At 35.6% G+C, this 16,907-nt stretch overlaps 1 pseudogene; it reads right to left on the minus strand.

Annotated features, from left to right (window-relative positions):
- Positions 1-14,683: 14,683 nt before the first annotated feature.
- The window catches only part of LOC120182747, a 33,141-nt pseudogene continuing 30,917 nt past the window's right edge, over positions 14,684-16,907 (minus strand).

Raw genomic sequence — 16,907 nt, forward strand, 5'->3', positions numbered from 1 at the left:
CTTTGTATCGATTATAGGAAACTGAACAAGCTCACGGTTAAAAACAAATATCCTCTGCCCAGAATTGATGATCTATTTGACCAATTTCAAGGGGCTTCTATCTTTTCAAAGATAGACTTGAGATATGGTTATTATCAACTCAAAGTGAAAGATTCGGATATTCCGAAGACTGATTTTCGAACTCGGTATGGGTATTATGAGTTTTTAGTGATTTCGTTCGGGTTAACAAATGCCCGTGCTGCTTTTATGGATCTGATGCATAGGGTGTTTCGACCTTATTTGGACCAGTTTGTAGTTGTGTTCATCGATGATATATTGGTGTATTCTCGAGCTGAAGCAGAACATGAGGAGCATTTAAATATTGTTCTACATACTCTAAGGGAAAATAAGTTATACGCTAAGTTGAGCAAGTGTGAGTTCTGGCTCAGCGAAGTGACTTTTCTTGGACATATCGTTTCTGCTGATGGTATTCGGGTGGATCCAAGTAAAGTGGAGGCTATTCTGAACTGGAAGCAACCCATGAATGTTTCTGAGATCCGTAGTTTCTTGGGCTTAGCTGGTTACTACCGTCGTTTCGTTGAGGGGTTCTCCCTTATTACAGCTCCTCTGACAAAACTATTGAGGAAAGATGTTCCATTTGTCTGGTCTGAGAATCAACAAGCTAACTTTGAGAAATTGAAGACTGTTCTAACTCAATCCCCAGTACTGATTCAGCCTAAATCTAGGAATGATTTTTCTGTCTACAGTGATGCTTCTCACTCTAGATTAGGATGTGTCTTGATGCAATATGGGAAGGTTGTCGCTTATGCTTCGCGTCAGTTAAAGCCGCATGAACGTAACTATCCTATTCATGATATGGAGTTAGCTACCGTGGTTTTTGCTTTAAAGATATGGAGACATTACCTATACGGAGTAAAGTGTTATATTTATACTGATCATAAGAGTCTGAAGTATCTGCTTACTCAGAAAGAATTGAATTTAAGACAGCGTCGCTGGTTAGAGCTTCTAAAGGACTATGATTTAGAGATAGAATATCATCCAGGGAAAGCTAATGTAGTGGCAGACGCCTTGAGCCGTAAGACGATATCAGATCTCAGAGCATTATTCACCAACTTGAGTTTATTTGATGAAAACAGTCTGTTAGCAGAGTTACATGTTAAACCCACTTTGGCCGAGGAGATTAAGGCCAAACAACTTCTGGATAGCTCATTGCTCCCCATTATTGAACAAGTTAAGCAGGGATTGAGTTCAAAGTATAATGTGGATTAGTATGGTATTTTGTGTTTTCACGGTCGTTACTGTGTTCCTAAAGATGATGAGTTGAGACGGGTTATTCTTCAGGAGGCTCATAGTAGTCCTTATTCTATACATCCTGGCGGGGACAAAATGTACAATAATCTCAAGGAGTGATACTTTTGGACTGGTATAAAAAAGAATATTTCAGATTTTGTGGTGAGGTGTTTGACTTGTCAGCAGGTTAAGGCAGAACACCAGTATCCATCTGGATTGTTACAGTCAATTAAGATTCCTAAGTGGAAATGGGAGCGCATTACAATGGACTTCGTTAATGGTCTTCCTCTGACTCCTTCCAAAAAGGATTTTATTTGGGTGATTGTTGATCGACTCACCAAGTCAGCGCACTTTATCCCTATCCGGATTAATTATTCTCTGGACAAACTGGTTAAGTTATATATTTCAGAGATTGTTAAACTTCATGGTGTACCATTGTATATCATATCTGATCGAGATCCAAGGTTCACTTCCAAGTTCTTGAAGGCTTTGCACGAGGCTCTGGGTACTCGCTTGAATTTCAGCACAACTTGTCATCCTCAAACTGATGGACAGTCTGAGCGAGTTATTCAGGTGTTGGAGGATATGTTACGGGGTTGTGTGATTGATTTCCGTGGTAGTTGGGAAGATTTCTTGCCGTTTGCTGAGTTTGCTTACAATAATAGTTATCAGGCGAGTATTCGCATGGCACCGTACGAGGCTCTGTATGGACGTAGATGCCGTACTCCTATATGTTGGACAGAGTTGCATGATAGAAAAACTTTGGGTCTAGACTTGGTTCGAGAGACTAAAGATACTGCAGATTGATCCGTGATCGCTTAAAAGAGGCATTCGATAGGCAGAAATCATACGCAGATAAGTGATGTAAGGATATCAAGTTTAAGGTTGGAGATCAGGTTTTTCTCAAGGTATCCCCATGGAAGAAGGTATTGAGATTTGGACGTAAGGGTAAACTGAGTCTGCGATTTATTGGGCCGTATCATATTTTGAAGAAAGTTGGACTTGTTGCTTATCAGCTTGAGTTGCCTCCCCAACTCAGTCGTATTCATGATGTTTTTCATGTGTCTATGTTGAGGCGATATCGTCCAGATCCAAATAATTTAGTAGTTAAAGAAAGTATTACTCTTTTTAGATGTATTGGATTCGAATAATTATAACTACAGGATGTATATGTATTATCAATGCCTATAATAATTTATGAACATATATTATCTTATAATTATATTGAACTATTAAAAATATATTCCGTTACGAATAGATTAATCGCAATTAATTTAAATGTCCAAGTTCGTTACGTTATAATATACAGCTCACAGACTATTCTCATTTGGTTCCCATGCAGGGCCGGCTCTGGGCAGGGGTAAGAGGGGCACCCGCCCAGGGCCCATAATTTTAATTTATATTAATTTATCATATTTTAATAAACTAAATCAAAATTAGGGCCCATAAATATTAATATACTATTTTCTTAATTAATGCAAAAGGGCCCATAAACTTATTTTTTATTGACTTATTGTTCTCATCATAATTTTAAAAACTCTATTAATATACTAAATTAAAAGTAGGGTTCATAAATATTAATAAACTAAATTAAAAACATGGCTCATAAACTTATTTCTTATTGACTTATTGTTCTCATTATAACGTTAAAAACTAAATTAATCATAATGTTTATAACGATTACTTTTTATTTCCTATAAATGATAGGAGAACATTGAAGCAAAATTAACTTATTTCTTGTTGTTCTCAATTTTCATTTTCTCAAATTTCTCACAATTCACAAACACAAATCACAATTACTTATCATCAATTGTGGTCATTGAAGATATTTTTAAAATCCTAAGTAAGTTCGTGTTTCCAATTTCTTTTTCTTTTTCTTTTTCTTTTTATATATTTCTAAATTATAGATAAACTTATTCTCTTTTTTTTTTGTTTCATAAATTTTGGATATGAAATGTCAAATGTGGATATGCAGATACTTCATCTTTCTTCAAAGTTCAATCATTACGGTGTTGCAAATTTGGCGTATAAATACTTTGATCGAGGATCTTACCATTTACAGGTGTTATTGTTCTTTTCTACATTAGTTGCATTGTTATATAATGTTGCCTAAAAACATTTGTCTGGTAGTGAAAAAAGAAAACAAATAGATGATTTAATAGAATCACAAAAGGGAGCTCTTGATAGATTCTTTAAAAGTGGAATAGGAGAGCCTTCTAAAGAAAATGTAAATGATATTGCTGGGAATTTAAATAATCTTGATTGTTCTTCAAATTGTACCAATCTAGGTGTTACTGATGCAAATTACCATGATATCCTAAATCATATAGATTGTGACATTTCTAATTTAAATGTCCATAATCATGCACAAAATGAGTCTAATGTTGAAGATGTTGGGATTGATCAACACTTAGTCCCTGCTGTAGACATTTATGATCCTAGAAATTAGGGTAATCTTGATAATAAATCTAGAGATATTTTAGTTGAAAAGGGTCCTATAAGAGAATTGAATTTGAAATTTCCCTTAATCAATAATTCTAGGCATTTTTCATATGCTTATTTTTCTAGAAAGTTGAGTAATTGAGAGATTAGCGATAGAAAATGGTTGGTCTATTCTAAACATGTGGACAAAGTTTATTGTTTTTGTTGTAAATTGTTTACAAAGCAAAACAATAAGAGTTATTTAGCGAATGATGGATTAAATGATTGGAAGCATCTTAGTGAGAGACTCGAACAACATGAAAATAGTATTGAACATATGACTAACATGGATATTTGGAGTGAATTAAGAATGAGATTTAAAACTAATCAAACACTTGATAAAGATTTACAACAAGGAATTTCAAAAGAAAAAGAACGTTGGAGGCAAGTTTTAATAAGAATAGTTTGCGTTGTAAAATGTCTTGCTAAAAATAATTTAGCTTTTCGAGGATCTAGGGAGAAAATCTACGATGAGAATAATGGAAACTTTTTAGGATTAATTGAAATGATTGTTGAATTTGATTTGCCTATGCAAGATCATATTAGATGTATTCAAAATGAAAATATTCATTATCATTATCTTGGTCATAACATTCAAAATGAACTAATCTCTCTCTTGTCCCATAGTATTAGAACTTCTATTCTAAAGATCATTCAGAAGGCATAGTATTTCTCTGTTATTCTTGACTGTACCCCTGATGTAAGTCATCAAGAACAAACGACTCTAATAGTTCGATGCGTAAATATGTCAAACAAAAAAGTAAAAATAGAAGAGTACTTTTTAGAGTTCTTGAAAGTGGATGATACATCTGGATTGGGGCTTTTCAATGAATTAGTAAATACATTGCAATCTCTAGAGTTGAACATTGATGATGTGAGGGGCCATGGATATGACAATGTTTCTAATATGAAAGGAAAACACCAAGGTGTTCAAAAGAGATTGCTTGAAATAAATCCTAGAGCTTTATATATGCCATGCGATTGTCATAATCTTAATCTCTCTCTTTCTCATATGGCACTTTCTTGTGTTAAAGCTATTTCTTTTTTTTTGGGATTGTGCAACGTATATATTCATTGTTCGCAAGTTCTACCAAAAGGTGGAAAATTTTATGTGATAATGTTCCGAAAACTGTGAAATCTTTATCTGATACTTGATGGGAAAGTCTAATTAAAAGTGTCAAAGCTATTAAATGTCATGCTCCTAAAGTAAGGTTAACTTTGTTACAATTATATGAACATTGTGGTAATGATGCAAAAGCAAAAAGTGAAGCAGAAAGTTTAGCTAGTACATTTCAAAGTTTTGAATTCTTACTTGGAATGGTTATCTGGTATGATATTTTATTTGATATCAACACGGTAAGTAAGAATTACAATCTAAATCAATGTGCATTGATACTACCATAAAGGAGTTGGAAGGTGTAATGTCATATTTTGAAAACTATAGAAATAAGTGGTTCGAAGCTAGTATAGATATTGCTAAAAGTCTTGCATTAGATATGAACATAGAGCCAATTTTTCCGACTAAGCGTCCTATTTTTAGAAAAAGACAATTTGATGAGAATGACCATGATGAAGAAATGCAATCAGCAAAGGAGTCTTTTAAAGTTAATTATTTTTTGTTGTTATTGATATGGCAGTCGCTTCTTTGAAAGATAGATTTGAGCAGTTAAATATTTTGAAAATTATTTTGGATTTTTAATTGATTCTACAAGGTTGAAGTCATTGGATGACAATAAATTAAAAAAATGTTGCAATAATTTTAAGATTATTTTTTCTCATAATAATTTGTCGGATGCTGTTGCAGATGATTTTTGTTTTGAAATGAAAGTGTTGCAATTGACTTTGCCAAATGTATTAATGTCAGCGCTTGAAGTTCTTGAGTTTGTTAAAGCTAGAGATTGTTATCCTAATGTTTCAATTGCTTATCGAATCTTATTAACAATGCCAGTAACGGTAGCATCCGCGGAAAGAAGTTTTTCAAAGCTGAAATTATTGAAGAATTACTTGAGGTCAACAATGTCACAAGAAAGATTGAATGGGTTAGCTAAATTATATATTGAGAAAAATATGTTGGAAAATATTGATGTTAACACTATCATCAATGATTTTGCATCAAGAAATGCTCGAAGGCAATGTTTTTTATAAGTATTTATATGTTTAAATATGTTTTTGACATTTTTGATATTTTAATGAATTAATATTTATTTAATTTAATAAAAAAATAATTAAAATTTTATATTACATATTTTTTAATATTCTTTTAAATTAGGGCCCATTTATTTAATTTTTCCCAGGGCCAAAAAAATATCAAGACCTGCCCTGTTCCCATGGCTTCATCCTATCCCCTTTTCATGCCAATTTTCAAGTGAATTTTTTTTAAGAAAATAAAAGCAACGTTAATGGGGTTTTCGGTTTATTTTAGAGACGATCATAAATGGAGTTCAATTTTGCACCTTTCTTTAAGATATGAGGGTTTATGTTTATTACTATTTAGGCCTAACTATAAAATAAGTACTCAAATTATATTTTTTTTCAAATAAGTTTCTAATTTTTTTAATCACCAAGTGCCTAACTTTATAAATGTCATCAATTTAGGTGTTTTGGTCATATTAACCATTAAAAAGCCCATTAAATAGCACATGTCATAATCTGGTAATTTAGAAATTTATTTTTTTAAAAAACTTAAAAATATTTTTATTTTTGAAAAAACTCTAATTTTTTTTTCTAAAATACCAAAAAAAAAAAATTCCAAACTCCCTAAATCTTTAATTCCACCACATTGGTTAACCAGAATTTGCTCGAAGGTAGAAAACGACATCAAGTATGGGTGATCGAACAACCAACACCCATATTGGTGACAAAGGGTGAGAATCGATGGCAAATGACAACATCAACACTTCATCTTCTTCTCCTTTTGCATTTCTCTTCTATCGCAACACCACCCACCGTCACAATGCCACCCATCGACCTCCCCTTTAAACTGAATTGATCCAATCCCTTCCATTTTAAAGTGACCCATCTGCTATTTGAATAGTGAAAAGACTAAGCTATGGGTTGTGTTTGAGAAATATACTTAAATTGTAACCCCTAGACCCAACTTATGTGTTACGACTAGATCTAGTGAATTACAGTAAAAGTTTTTGAAAACATTTTTCAATAACTTAAAATCTTATTTTGAATAAACATCATTTAAAAATATAGTTGATAATATTAAAGTTCAATTCTAGTATTTTAATAGTCGTCATAAGGACTAAGTAAAATAAAATATGCCGAAATCAGTTTCAAAACCAATCTATCATCAGTATCGAAAGCAGTATAAGTCGTAAAACAAATACTTCCAAACTATAGGCACATATCACCCAAAGTAAATGCAACTCGGAAGATAAATACATTACAACAAAAGGTACTGTACGAATGTGTCGATCCTCCAAGTGTTAGGTTTGGGATGTATATCAAAAGTATCTGAAAGAGAAAAGTTTGGGGAAGTGAGCTAGGGAGCTCATTGTGTTCCAACAGTTCATAAATAAAACATACAGATAAGTTTCCAAAACAGTTTAGTTCCAAGTTATGAAAATGTTAATAGTGTTTTTAACTTAAAATACAAAATCGCCCTCCAACCGAACACCATATGTAGTTCTCTAGAACTAAATCCATAAAGACTTACCCTAGACCCAAAGGGCGTATGTGTCAACCTAAGGGAGCACCTTGGGGCTATAAGGTCTTATCCTAGCTGAAGAGTAGGTGCCCACATGAGAGGTGTGCCCTCAGGCCCATAAGGACTTACCCAATGCACATAGAAAAGGTGTCACCATAAGGGAGTACCTTAGGGTCCATAAACTCTTACCACTAGGCCCATTGGACATAGGAGCCCACCCAACGGTCACCTTAGATTCAAAGGAATTATCATCTCGATCGATCTAAACCTATATAAGGAATTACCAGTTTGACCGAAACTGAACCTACAGAGACTTCATACTAGATCATAGAGTACCCCGAAGAAAAATATCTTTTCAGACAATAACTAGTGGTAGCAGGAAATCAGAGTTCAAACATATTTATTAGTAAAAATAGTAACCAGAGAACATGTGTAAAGCAAGCATGGTTTAAATAAATCAAGAATCATACTTAAATCAGATAAGTCATACAGTAGTCAAATCAGAGCAAACAATTCATTTCAAATCAGAGAAAATAATCATGTGCACATGGTATTTCAAATAGATATTTAAAACAGTTATATGGTACACAAGGAACACACCTCACAAAAAGAAACAATACGAAATATCTACCGAGTACCACCTTCACTACATTCTTCTGTTGTACGCGAACCTATGTTATATCAGAACATGGTTATAATCAAAGGAATAATCTAAACTAAAAATTCAACAAGGTTATAGAACTACACAAATAATCATGGGCTCGCGTCGACAGACAGATCGGGATGAATCGGGTCGAGCAGATGAGCGATCAGGAGATCCACGAGTACCTTAAATATTCGATAACATAAATTAGTCCTTGACCCTTCAATTAAATTAGATGCACTTATATTAATCTCTTAAATAAATTACTTAAATTACATACACACACTCAAGTTTAACGGTCAATTCAGAGGCTTTTGGGTTCGAATTTGGAAAAACAAACATTGTATTCAAACTCAAGACGTCAAAAAACATAAAATATGATTTCTCAAAATTTTTGACTTTTTGGTCAAAGTCAACAGTCAATGGTCAAATTGGTCATAATCAAAGTCAATAGTAAACAGGTAGGTCAATGGTCAAGTCAAATTCAACGGTTCAGATTAACTCGGGTTAGTCTTAGTTGACTCAGTCGGGTTAAACAGACTCAGTTCATATTGGGTTGGGCTGGTTCAGTATACCTGTACTATTTCTAGAAGGAGCTATTGCTGGAAGAGGAGCCCCACGCGCACGCGGCAGCGCGTGGTGACAACAACGATGTTCAGATGATCAACCGATTATTCCTACAGCTTCGAATCGCCCAAAATAATCCATAACAACAATTAAATCAACCTAAAACGATTTAAATCAACTGAACAAAACATTTGAAGCTTACCCACATCGGTAATGTAGGAAATTGGCGGCGATGACTTGACCCACCGCTTGGGTCTTGACCAGAGTGATGCGGGGAACATAGGGGCGACAACGGTGAGGCAAAATAATTAGAATCAAAGCAAAACTGAGGGAGAAATTGGACTTTCTAATCGATTTTTCGAATGCTCCCCCACGACAGACGACGCGAGGTTTCAACCGTCGAGCAATGGCTTCGAATCAATTAGGCGAGCTAGCTGGTTTTTTACGATTTTGCACCTAACAGTGGCCAAATCGGGCTATCAGAGGGCTAGGGTTGGATTTCCAGTCGCTGGTGAGCTCGATGGACGCGGCGGTGCACTTCACCACCAACCAAGGGGGCTGAACGAAGAGCAGCGTGAATGGGGGTTTGTTTAATTGGGGCTAGGGATTTCACAATTATGGGGGTGGTTATGGAAAATGAGTTAAAACCCAATCGAATTATAATAAAATATATATTTATTTATTAAAAACACAAATAGGAGCCTAGCCTAGCCTAGTGGCTAAGGCATGGCACCCATGATCTTTGGGTTATGGGTTCAAGCCCCATTAGCCACACCTAATCCTTTTTTTAATTTTTCAACTAATCATAAAAATGGGATATTTATAAGACTAGTCCCTGAACTTATTAGATTTTTGAATCTGGCCCAAAATTTTTAAAAATTTGTATTTTATTATTAAAATCAAATAATTTATTTAATAAATTTAAAATTGAGATTGAAAGTGTGACAATTCTCCTCCCCTTAAAAGAATTTCGTCCTCGAAATTCACCAAAGTCGAACAGAAAGCTAAAACTAAGTTTCTCAAGGTTCCTTTAGAGGACAAAAGCTAATCACGTTATTTACGATAACGGGAAAAACTCGTTAGGTTTAGAATGAAAATGATGACCTCGATGCCTTAAATCGATAATCCAAGGGTCTTAAGATGCAAAACTTGAGTATAGAAAGGGTGTTATAAGATATGCATGACAAGAAAACATAAATAACCATAAATATACCTACAGAAGTTCCTGGTTTAACTCGATCACCAGAACATTGGGTAGCATAGAAAAGGGAAGTTTGTTTAGCCTCAAAAGCAACTAGTCTTCTAATCTACGATCGAGCTCTACTATCGGCCTTAAAACATATATGGAAGTCTTACCCTAACTGTGACTCCTAGCGAAAATCTGAACAGAAGCCTGTGAATGTGCAAGAGTTTGAGTGGGGGTCTAATCGATAGAAGCTAGATGTGGACAATTCCTCAGAAAGTGCCACTAGATTCATAACGATAATAGGTACCTATCCTCTTATGACACTCTGCCCCATGTCAGTTTCTATTGTGCTCACAAATCGGTATCGGAGTGAAACATGAAAAATCACCTCGACTAATAGATGGAGATAAAGGTGATATAGGCCCAAACCAGTATGACTCCTCTGATGAGCAGCAATACGAGTCCTCTTATCAGGGCATGCATAAAACTCAGACTGACCTGAAGGCCACTTAGATCGATCTCAATCTACCCTATCTCTATCAGGTGCAGAAGCCTCGGCTTCATAAGCATCTTTTTCTCTCCCTACTACAACATAGAATGCCTCATCCTTATGAATAACCACATGACGACACAACTAATACCGGAGTCCCTACACAAACTTTCAGCACCTATCTCTCTCGGTAGGTACCAGACTAGATCCATACTTCAACAACTTCAAGAACTCGACCTCATACTCAGATACTGTCATATCTCCCTGAACTAGGTCCTGAAATTGTTGTCGCCTCTGTGCGAGAAAACTCTCTCCCAAAAATGACTCCTAAAATACTCTCTGAAAAATCTCAGGTCAGACGGTCGACCGGAACACTACTCACTACAGACTCCCACCAGGTGTGGGCATTCCCGTCCAACATAGAGACAGCTCCCAAATAATACCGCTGTGGGTCTAATCTTAGCTGGTCCATACGTCGCTCAATATCATAAAGCCAGTCCTCGAACTTAGTCGGAGCTTCACTGGTAGGGCCTCCAAAGGTCTTAACTCCATTAGCGATCAAAGTCTGATAGATAGGAACTTCGGGTGTAACTCCAGCAGCTCGAACCGCTCCCTGAATCAATTAGAAAAATTATCTACAGAGATTCTCATCTAATACTACCCTCGCAGACTCAGACTCAGACTCAGAAATAGTCACTCCTCTAACTGGAGTAGTCAAACCTATACCAAAAGTAGGGGGCATATCCATCGAGTCTGCAGGAGCAGAATTATCTATCAGAGATGAGGGATCTACATACATCTCGTCTATGGGGTCTGCAAATCTAGTCGCTCAACTTCCTCCACGACTAAGTCGATGACCATGCCTAGAACTCGTCTTGGAAAACCTCGAGTTCACTACAAAAAGGTAAAACCTAAGATTAGATTGGCACTTGAAGTCTCACATACAGCTAAACTCGTAAAAACTTGGTAACATGGCCTTCGTAACTTATTTTGTAAATATTTGAAAATCATATTTTTAGTTTAAATCCATTCATAGTTCGAGGTTTAAAAATCAAAAGCTCTGTTACCAAAATATAACTCCCTAGACCCGACCTATGCGTTACGACCATATCTAGTAAATTACAATAAAAAAATTTCAAATTTTTTTTCAATAACTTAAAATCATATTTTGAATAAACATCATTTAAAAATATAGTTGATAATATTAAAGTTCAATTCTAGTATTTTAAAAGTCGTAATCAGGACTAAGTAAAATAAAATATTCTAAAATCAGTTTCGAAACCAATCTATCATCAGTATCAAAAGCAATATAAGTCGTAAAACAAATACTTCCAAAATATAGGCACATGACACCCAAAGTAAGTGCAACTCGGAAGATAAATACATTACAACAAAATGAACCGTACGAATGTTTCGATCCTCCAAGTGCCAGGTTCGGGAAGCCTATCAAAAGTATTTGAAAGAGAAAAGTTTGGGGGAGTGAGCTAGGGAGCTCAGTGTATTCCAATAGTGCAGAAATAAAACCTACATATAAGTTTCGAAAACAATTTAGTTCCAAGTTATGAAAACGTAAATAGTGTTTTTAACTTAAAATATAGAATCACCCTCCAACCGAACACCATATGCAGCCCTCTAAACTACATATATAGGGACTTACCCTAGGCCATAAGGGCGTATGTGCAAACCTAAGAGAGCACCTTGGGTCCATAAGGTCTTATCCTAACCGAAACGTAGGTGCCCACTTGAGGGGTGTGCCCTGAGGCCCATAAGGACTAACCCAATGCACATAGCAGAGGTGCCACCCTAAGGGAGTACCTTAGGGTCTATAAGGTCTTACCACTAGGCCCATTGGACCTAAGAGCCTACCCAATGGTCGCCTTAGGTCCATAAGGAATTATCAGCTTGATCGGTCTAAAGCTATATAAGAAATTACAAGTTTGACAGAAGCTGAACCTGCAGAGACTTCATAGTAGATGCAGAGTACCCCAAAGAAAAACATCTTTCAGACAGTAACAAGTGGTAGCAGGAAATCAGGTTTCATACATGCTTGTTTATCAGTAAATATAGTAACCATAGAATATGTGTCAAGTAAGCATGATTTAAAATACAATAAATCAGGAATCATGCTTAAACCAGATATGTCATACGGTAGTCAAATCAGAGCAAAAAATTCATTTCAAATCATAGAAAATAATCATGTGCACATAGTATTTCAAACATATATTTAAAACAGTTATATGACACACAAGCAACATGCATCGCAAAAAGAAACAATCCAGAATATCTACTGAGTTCCAGCTTCACTACTTTCTTTTGTTGTGCGCGAACCTAGGTTATATTAGAACATGGTTATAATTGGAGGAATAATCTAAAATGAATATTTAACAATGTTACAGAACTATACAGGTAATCACATGCTCACATTGACGGACAGATCTGGAGGAATCAGATCGAGAAGAAGAGCGATCAAGAGATCCACGAGTACCTTAAATATACGATAACATAAATTAGTCATTGACTTTCAATTAAATTAGATGCACTTAGATTAATCTCTAAAATAAATTACTTAAATTACATACGTACACTCGTGTTTAACGGTCAATTCGGAGGCTTTCGAGTTCAAATTTAGTAAAACGGACTTTAGATCCAGACTTAGGACGTCGAAAAACATAACATATGATTTTTCAAAAAAGTTAACTTTTTGGTCAAAGTCAACAGTCAAACTGGTCAAAGTCAACGGGCAGGTCAACGAACAATATTCAGGTCAAAGTCAACGATTTAGGTTGAGTTGTGTTAGTCTGAGTTGACTCGGTCGGGTCAAACAGACCCGGTTCAGACTGGATTAGGTCGATTCGGTCCACTTGGATCGTTTGGGTCTTCACCGGAGTGATGCGGGGAACAAAGGGGATGACAACAAGGCAAAACAACGGCTGGAACGAATGAAATCGAAGTAAAACTGAGGGATAAATTGGGTTTTCCGACGACTTTTCGAACGCTCCCCCACGACAGACGACGCGGGGTTTCGGTGATTGGAACCCCGAGCTGCGATCGGACTAAGGCAGCTCTTCTGATGGTACTGGCGATGTCTCCAATCGACGAGCAATGGTGTTGAATCGAGGAGGGCGAGCCTATAAGTTTTCACAATTTTGCGCCTAACGATGATCGAATTAAGTGATCAGAGGGTTGGGGTTGGATCGTCGGTCGCTGTTGAGCTTGGTGGACGCGACGGTGCACTTTACCGCCGACCAGAGTGGGCTGAATGGAAAGTGGCGTGGATAGGGGTTTGTTTAATTGGGGTTAGGGATTTAACGATTGAGGGTTCTGAAAAATATGTTAAAACTCAATCGAATTATAATGAAAGATATATTTATTAATTAAAAACATAAATATGAGTCTAGTCTAGTGGCTAAGGCACGAGTACCCGTGATCCTAACCACACCTAATCTTTTTTTTTTTTTAATTTTTCAACTGATCAGAAAAATAAGATATTTATAGGACTAGTCCCTAAACTTTCTAAATTTTCAAAACTAGCCAAAAAAATATCAAAAACTTGCACTTTAGTCTTAAAATCAAATATTTTATTCAATAAATTTAAAATTGAGATCGAAAGTGTGACAGAGATTCTCATTCATGTGATATGAAATTCCAAACTCGATTATCCAAGATTTCACTTTATTATTATCTGCAACAAAAGAAATAATAGCTAAAACTCTTGGTCTATGTGGAGTTGATGGGTTCAACCAAAATAATTTTGTCATTTTATATGTGGTTTGGGGTAAGAATGAGTGAGGGGTATATGCCGTAATCTAAAGATGTCGTAATCTAAATTGATCTCCGAAGATTATGTAGCTGCCAGCCGGGTTCTACATAAATAATTCAGGGTGAAAACTTAACTTGATAACAAGTGTTTTTTTTTATTAATTTAGGTAAAGTATAGAATAATATATGTTTAAAGATAACTAAACTATTTGACAGTGAACATTATATTCATGACTTTCAAAATTTTTGAAATGCTCAAATTGAGAACCTCAAAGAACAATACGAACGTACAAAGATGAAGAAATCGGTAGAAGAAAAAGCATAGGTTCGATTATTTCTTGCTGGAAAAAAACAACCACCTACTTTTTATAGACTTAGAATTACAACAATAAAGTTAACTAGGTATTTGTTTTTCTAACATTTATCTCCTAAAATACTTAGATAAAGTCTAATAATAAAATACACGTAAATTACAATTAGAATTTAGGATAAATAAAACTCCTTTTCTAATAACTTTTTAATCACAATAACTTTCCACAACTCTTACATAATAAGTGTCTTAATAGAAACCAATGAGAAAAAAAATGATCTGGATAAAGGTAGAATGAAGTCAGATGAATAGGGTTTAATATCTTCCCTAACTGATGAAGTAATAAAAGCCTAATTATGGCATTTCAATTCCACTCAATTTATCGATTGCTCTAACCTTTTTATCCGATCGAACTAGTTGGTGATCTGTGCAGAATTTTGAGTGTGTCTATTTTGGAACCAGTCCGACTATCGATACGTAGCTGCCGGGTATAATATGAGTCTAACAATGGAAAAACTGCAAGTTCTCAAAAGGTTGAATATGCATAACATGAAGTGGGGGTTCGTTTTGACATAAATGAATAAGGAGAGCCGATCATCCCAGCAGAATGTCTAGCTTTGTTAAAAGACCAAAAATATGACCAAATGTGGAGCCTATTATGAAAGTACAACAGTTGATTTGAGGAAATCCAATCGGTGTTTGGTCAGATTAATCTTCTCTTCTGCTTCTGCAGCTTTTTCCTGAACACTGCGGACGATATCCTCATGAGCTTTCTCGATGAACTGCAAAGAGAACATATTGTAGAGATTTTAAGAAGCTTATAAGAAATTGCAGGCATCAGTATCCATAGGACAATTAATTTAGCTTGTTGGGGAGAAAACCAAGCCATCAGCTGACACCCTATGAACACTTCTGCGAGTAAACAGTAAACAGTAAACTATCAGTTAACATAGCACATATACTTTCCCAAATTTTACAACATTCTTTGATTTCGGAAAGAAGATGACTTGAGTTTCTCCCTAAAGTCAATTCTATCAAGGTTTCTGGGCACATGCTCCCACAAAAGTCGACATATGATAAACAAAATGCCATACTGAACATGTTCGGGAATTCTCTCCAAGAAACTGACTACTACAACAAAATAGTGTTGTTTTTATAAGTTCCGTGCCTTTATTTTATCCTAATTTTAATTCGTATGCTCCACAATATTTGAGAAGCTTAAGCACAGTGGTCAATGAGTTGTAAGTCACTACGTCTTACTCGTAACAGATCCATTAAACCACTGCTTTGATATTCTATCACATCGATACCAAGGGTAATGCATAATATCAGTGCATCTACAACAATGACCAAATAGAAGTTCTTACTTTAGGGGAGCTGAGGCGAGCTTTTAGTCCCTCATACTCTGTTTGCATCTTTGATAGGCACTTGGTAAGGCGTTCGACTTCAGCAGAAATATCAACCATATCAGCAAGGGGAAGATATGCCTCTAGTCCTTCACTTGCAACAAGGTGAACTGATTGTTTTGCATCCTCTGCAAGTATACATAAATTTTTATACACAGCTTTTCATATCATAGAAGAGTCAACCAATAGCAAGTACTATTAGGTGAAATGAACATGCAAAACATTTATTTGTCCAAAGACCAAAAGATATATGGTTCAAAGTAAGCATACCTGGAGGAGAATCATTGAAATTAATATTGTCTATATCTAGCTTGGATAAGAGAGCCAAAACCTCCTTCTCTTCCTGCATCAAGAGGATACAACCTATTTATTTGCAGACATGCTAATCGTATGGAAAAGACATTGGCATTGCTCATTAAGCCAATCCTTGTTCCACCTGACTTGACAACAGCCAGAGGTAGCCTGGTTACGAGTTATGCAATGCATTGTAAGATGGATCAAACAAGAAAAGAAACAAACAATGCCATTTATTTTTCTTTACGGCTAATAAGACAATCTCTAAAGAAACAAGCTATACTTACAGACATATATTGAATGACTTCTTCACTGCCAACAATAGAAGCAGATATACGCTTGCTGGCTCAACAGAGTACTCAGCTCTAGCATTCCGAATTGCTCGAGTCTATCACCAAGTTACCAGAAATTAGTGATTGATTTACCTTAGTACTTATGGCTTGAAGCCGGAATGGAGCCTAGGGAAATGTAGAGGGAAAAGAACACATCTATATACTCACCAGAGCTTGTAAATTTTCAAATTTTTACCAAATTAGTATTCCTGGGAAGAGAAGTTTCAGGCCAAGCAGATATTATAAGAGCTTCTGTCCGATTGGGAAGTGCCTGCAGATAATAAAAACCAAAAGAAATTCCAGGAGCAAGAATTATGTGGAAGTTGAATCCATATAAAACCTTTGGGACTACGAAAAACAGTAAACTATAGAAAAAAGTTTCTTGTTTGAGGCACTATTCACGTCTTATTCACACAAGTGCATGCGTGCAATCAGATGTGCACATTAAAATCTAGACTTGGAAAGGCGCAATACATGCTTTGTGATAAGGAAGA

Source organism: Hibiscus syriacus, unplaced genomic scaffold (genome assembly GCF_006381635.1).
Source record: "Hibiscus syriacus cultivar Baekdansim isolate YM2019G1 unplaced genomic scaffold, ASM638163v2 tig00112738_pilon, whole genome shotgun sequence".
In the NCBI taxonomy this organism is placed as follows: domain Eukaryota; kingdom Viridiplantae; phylum Streptophyta; class Magnoliopsida; order Malvales; family Malvaceae; genus Hibiscus; species Hibiscus syriacus.